Source organism: Rhagoletis pomonella, unplaced genomic scaffold, assembly GCF_013731165.1.
Source record: "Rhagoletis pomonella isolate Grant_MI unplaced genomic scaffold, Rhpom_1.0 Rhpom_scaffold_00013, whole genome shotgun sequence".
Taxonomy (NCBI): domain Eukaryota; kingdom Metazoa; phylum Arthropoda; class Insecta; order Diptera; family Tephritidae; genus Rhagoletis; species Rhagoletis pomonella.
In genome coordinates this window covers 6852476-6858952 of record NW_023458567.1, presented here as the reverse complement: position 1 = coordinate 6858952, position 6477 = coordinate 6852476, and the positions used below count along the sequence as shown (strand labels likewise).

Genomic DNA, 6477 nt, shown 5'->3' with positions numbered 1-6477 from the left:
AATACCAAATTAATTTGGTAATTAAGATAAGAAAAATTAAATGTTTAATTTGAAATAATTAATTTGAAGTAATTAAATTCAATTAAATTTCAGTTTTTTTTTTAATTCGAAAATTAATTAATTAAAATTTATTGGAACTTGAAAAATTTCAAAATCAAAAAAAATTCAAGAACCAAAGAAAATTATGTTTACATATAATAAATTTTCTATTTAACACAAATTCAATTATTCTAAAAACTAATTTTTTTAAACAGATTTTTCTGCATCGACAGAAGAAAACCCCGCGGGCACAAACTCTTTATTATAAGGGGATTCATGATGAAACGTCGGGAAGTTGTTGCAAATATCGCATTTGTCGCCTGCGATTTCGGATTCAAACTTTCGCGCGACATCGTCATGCAAGGCAACGCCATGGTTTAATTTACACTGTTTGAAGTTGTTATTTATTCAAAATTTGGGCCGAAATCCCGGCGGTACTGCAATACCGGGCCAACCCGCGGCAGAGGTGGAGCAAGCCCCTAAAACACTCCGCCCATTTCCAAAAATCAGTTTAACATTTGTTGTCCTCCGATGGAGGATCTATCAGATGTTAAGCTGATAAGAACAGATACTACACTTTGATCTTAGCCATAAGGCCGAGAAGCGATAACTAAACCAAGTAACCAAGCAAAGTTATAACCACGTTATTCTATAAACCCATTGAGAACTGCAAGCACAAAATATTTGGTTAGTGAAATATTTAACCTACTTGCCATAAAATTTTTTTAGTACAGGGTGGGCCAAATAAGAACTACCATCCATAGTTCATAGGTCCATAGTTTGCCTAGCAGTGTTCGCAGTCGCTATATCTTGGCGAAGTCGCTACATCTTGTCGGAACCACAAATTAGAATGCTGCTCTGCCGTTGGCCGCAAAAAGTTTTCAATCATTGTTCTGTAAGAAGCCCCAGAAATCGTTTCAGGCGTTTCATCCACATTCTCGAAGAAATATGGGCCGATAACTCTTTTCGGCCCTAACACCGCACCGAACAGTGCATCTGGATGGGTGTAACTGGTTCTGGTGTGTTGCCCTTGCATTTTCCGAGCTCCAAAATCTACGGTTTCGCTGGGAAATGCGCTTCATCCGGCATCGAAACATTACCTAAAAAATCAATTTGTGTGGCTAATTATGTAAAACGAATAGCGCATTGTAGTCGTTGTTGGTGGCCTTGCTGTAAGTATCCATTATGATTTTCCAAGAGATTAAATATAATATGCAGAAAAAAAATATTTGGGCAATTCACAAGGTGTTGTGAAGTTATATTTTCCTAACAAAAGTTGTGTTAAAACACGACGGTTGTGAACACCTGTTACGATTATTTATTATATCTCAGCACTTAACCTCACATAACACCGAATAAACATAGGTTGCAGAGTTGTATCGTCATGTGTTATTTTTCTTCACAAAACAATAACAACATTTTTACAACTGTCATGAAATATCATGACTTCACGACAAACACGACAAATACGACACCTTGTGAATTGCCCAATTAAAAAATAAGTTTACCATTGGTAGGTCTTATTTGGCCCACCCTGTAGCTGAACATAAATAAAATCTGTGTTCGTATGGAATAGTAGCTTATGTCGAAAGGCTGGCTTTAGTATAATGCGGCATTCGCAGCATACGATTGCGAATGACTCACCAGCGCCGAGCCGTTGAAGAACTTTTGGCAAATAAAAGTGCAGAAATAGTTTCGATACTAGCAAGTCAATATTCTTATTAAGTCTCATCTAAAAATTCCTTGTCCTTTAAAGAATAAAGGGAATGCCGCATTATACTAAAGCCAGCTTCCAGATATAAGCTACTATTCCATACGAACACAGCAATTATTGCGAAACCAGAGAATGGTCGAGGAAGTGCTGATAAAAGTAGGTGCATTCACTTCAATAGTGACATAATTCAAAATAATACACAATCAAGTTAAGTATGCGGAAATGACCGCTACCGGTTCTTCTATACTGTGTAAAAATTCCATAGATATACCGATTAGCAGTAGTTCACTTTAACAAAAAAATATGAATCCATTTTAGATGTAAATTTTAATCTTTAAAGAAGTTTTCTCCAGTGTTTGGTTTCTTGAGTTATGACAATATTGAAGTAAATGAGCGATATGTACGCACATGTACATGTACGTGTGTTTGAACAGTGCACGAGTGTCCACACCCTGCAGTGAAAAGTCAAATCAGTCAGTAAAAATACCAGTTAATGAGCTAGTATTTATTAGCTAAAGCGATGGCATACCAGTTCGGCAATTTCGAACAACTTTTGCGACCGGCGACATCTGGTTTTGAAATTTGAAATATACAGACTACATACATGCATAGGTAGAGAAATACCTGTGCCATAAAAATTTAATGAATTTAAAATTAAAATATTTTTCTGTAAAGAAAATTAAATTTAAAAATTAGAATGAAATCCTAAAAAAAATTTTTAGTGTAAAAAAAGAAAGTAAATTTTCTCTGCCCGAGGACTTGAACGCCGGATCTCAGGAATACCACGCTAGTGCTTTTCTCTGTTCGAGCGCCGCGGACGAAATGACATAATTATGCCTTTCACGGGGTGAGAATTGGCAAACTATCTCATCAACTGGAATGATGCGACTAGTATTTCTACTATTCGATGCTGATGCATAGCCAGTCAATTGACTTCTCGTAGGACATCACCATGTAAAAAATACCAGCCGCCAACATTGAAAAAGGATATAACGTGAACTAGTTGGGCTGAAACACAAACTGGTAGCATTCTAGTTCAAAACTAGTAGAAATCTTTTCCTGCAGGGTAGTGTTGAGCAGAGCACAGCAAAATCTATACGGGTATGCTATACATACATATATAGGTACTTGAGTATTGTACACGGTTGCGTGTCGCTCAGGGTTGCCGTTATAGGCTTTTCCTACCAAAATTGGTAGGTTTTTTCTTGTTGGTAGGATGGTTTTGACGCTTAAAATTTTGGTAGGTTTCTTTGCTCATAAAGCAGAAAACATCTCTGTCTTGTTGAAGTATGTCATTTTGTCAGCACCGTGAGTAGGCTTGCCAAATTTTGACAATATCAATTTAACCTTCATTCATTATAAAACCTCGTTACTTTATTAATTTCTTTAATGCTGTCAAACGCAAACGCAAACGTTTTCTTGATTAAAAGAAATGGGAGGAAAGAAACTATTTTGGTAGGTTTTTTATCCAGCTCTTGGTAGGAAAAAATGTTTTTCAGTGGCAACCCTGATGTCGCTGCTGCCACCTGAAAAATATTTTTAGGTACCAAAACGCCTACCAAATCAGTTTCCAAACTACCAAAATTTTTTCTTGATTAAAAAACGAGATTTCTCGAGTATGCGGGGTTTTTAGCTACACAAATTAGCAGTAAAAATTAAAACTACACATAATAGCCGTCATCGATTCGCCACTTCTCGCTCGCTATGCTTGAGTTCCGGTCGCTTAACGAAAAATTTTGCATGTGAAAGCAACAACAAAGTTAGCTAGCACGGATATACGATAGCGAGTTTGGTTGTACCTCATTGAGTTCGTTCGTTTCGCCACTTGCTAACTGTTGGCGAATCGATGACGGCTATTGTTTACAGTTGCTAGCAGAGTGTCCAGATTTGGCGATTTTTTTTTGGATATTTGCGCGTAAAAATTTAGGAAATCGCCATTGGCGATTTTTAGCGATTTTTTTCCTTCAAATACTTTTTTCCAATTGTAAAAATATACAAAACTTAGTTTTCCGCGATAATTTTATAGAAGCGGCTAATGAACTGCGTTTATCGCGGACATGACTTAACAAGCATATTAAAAGACTAAAAAATTTTTAATCACCCTAATCGAAGAACTTTTGAAACGATCACCTAGTCAATTAAATACTTTTAAAAAAGCTTTGATTTTGTCACCCGAAAAGTGTGTTAATCACAAGAGGGCGAGTTTCAGGGACCTGCCAATTCACAATTTGACTTTGAAGGAAAGAAAAGCAGCGGAAACTGAATATTTAAATTAACTTTCCCATGGAATAACTTTTTTCAGAACCATTCCATTTTTCAGAATATAAATTTTTTGAACGTTGGCGTGTCAAATGAAAGCTTTTGGGTCTTTCTGATTGGCCGGAGCAGAAAGCTTTCTGATACAACTCTGCCCTAACTAGTTTTCAAACGAGTTAAATGATTTAACTGGTTCAATTTTCCAATAACAATTGCATGCGATTTAACTTGTTTTTGAACATGTTTTGCTCATTTAACTGGTTCAAGCCCATTTAACATGTTTAGCTCGACAATTTGAACGCAGTATAAGATTCGAAATAGGATGAGTTTGGAAAGCCTTTAAGCCCAAAATACAACGACGCAGTGGCAGTGACAGTTTTTAGAAATCAGATGTTTTTTAGGAAGTGTGGTGTCCAATGAAGCGACAATACAGCAGTGGCAGCTAGCGGTACAACTCAGTTTAGCCCAAATTCTAAATTCACTGTCACAGCCTTCATCGCAGCAAACTTCGCATGCAGAATTTGACATAAATAAAATGCAGCCAACTTCTGTTCATGTCACTGAAGCCTAAAAGGCAACAACAAAAATGTAATCGAACAAAAGGGAATGCCAAAAAAAGCTGTCACTGACAACGCCGTATTGTATTTGCTGCGGCCAATATTAGCAGCAGGGATGAAAAATGGAAATTTCAGATTGTACCTAATATCATAAAATAAATGTACCTAAATGAGACAGATTGTACCTAAAAAAATTTACATCATTAGTTTTTTTATAAATTTTTTTTTATAACATGAATACAAAAAATGGATGTACTTTAAACATGATTAGGTTTTTTTTTTTTTAACTGAGCCTATATCTATAGACTCGTCGGCCGCTGTGGTGTAGTGGTAAGCAGTGCGCGCTTTCACTCACCAGCAACTGGGTTCAAGCCCTGGTCAAAGCAACATCGCAAAAAATTTAGAAAAAGGTTTTTCTTAACAGCGGTCGTCCCTCGGCAGGCAATGGCAAACCTCCGAGTGTATTTCTGCCATGAAAAACAGCTTCTCATAAAAATACAATCGTCGTTCGGAGTCGGCGTAAAACTGTAGGTCCCTCCGCTTTGTGTGACAATATCAAGGCGCACGCCACAAGTTGGAGGAGAAGCTCGGCCAAACACTAACATATGTGTAAGCGCCAATCTATTATTATTTTTATATCTATAGACTATAGTCTAACGGGAATCGAAGAAGCGTTGTTTTTGTTTAATTTTGACTACTGAAAAATATTGGCGAAAAAGACAAAAAACACACTTTGCGAAGTATACTTATTTATCCAGCTTTTTATAAAACAACAGGAAAAGACTGCTAGAAAATAATCAAATTGCCGTAAGTAACTACGAAAGCATTTTAAATATATTTCCAGAAATCAAAAAACGAATATGGGTCAAATAGCTATAGTTCTCATCTAAAGAAAATATGAAATTTGAAGACATCCCACACACTGGACTGTATGTAGGGATGCAAACGATGCATCGATGTTTTCAAAACATCGATGTTTCGTCAAAAAAATCGATGTTAATATCGATGTTTTGCTGGACGATACATCGACTAGGAAAGTGGAAAACATCGACATCGTTGACTCACTCCGTTCGTATTGTGCCGAACGACCAGTGGCAAGCGAGCGCTTGTTTTCGGAAGCTGGTGCAACCATCATTCAGGATAGAAGCAGGCTTTTGGGGGCTAGATTATCAAAGCTTGTTTTCTGAACTAATTTCAAAATGTTTATTCATATTTAAATAAATAAGATTTACATATTTAAGATACATCATAATAGTAAAACAGGTGCAAGTTATAAGCGGCTAAAATCGCTTTGATTTTTAATGATTTTTTTTGGCGGATTTTGCGTTTTTTTTCATATAAAAGGTTAAAACTCAAGGCGATTTTTAACGGCTTTTCTAAAAATTCAGATAAAAAAGTTCAAAATTAAGATAAAAATGTGTTGCATTTTTCAAAGTTTTGTATAAAGTTATGGTTCGTAGCGGATATGTGAATATAGTTCTTTCGAGTTTAAAAAATATTTCAGGCTACATTTTATTTCGTGTAGTAGATGAGATATTAAAACATCGGTAAAACATCGATGTATCGTTTTTATAACCGATGTTTTTTGACATCGATGTTTGTTGCCGTAACATTCATGTTTTTAAGAGCGATGTTGCATCTCTAACTGTATGGGCGAATAAAGGCTGGTTTTCATTATGTCATATTTTAACAACAAAATTTTTTGACATATTTTGACACAACTTTCTTTCCTTTATCCCTACTTTTACCGATGATATTATGGGCCAAAAACTTACAAATAGCCACTTTAACAGCGCATGTACACGCCTGAAGGCCTATTATGATCTAAATCAATCAAAAGACCATTTTTTAGTCTCATTTGCCAATTTGTTTTCACTTATTTGACCGCAAATGCCATTGAATTTGATTTAG

General features: G+C 35.9%; 1 non-coding gene across 1 annotated transcript; it reads right to left on the bottom strand.

Moving 5' to 3' along the window:
• Window positions 1–449: 449 nt before the first annotated feature.
• On the bottom strand, window positions 450–647 carry LOC118749035. The gene has a single exon (XR_004994137.1). It is a non-coding gene; the product is annotated as a U2 spliceosomal RNA (small nuclear RNA).
• Between the last annotated feature and the right edge of the window lie 5830 nt (window positions 648–6477).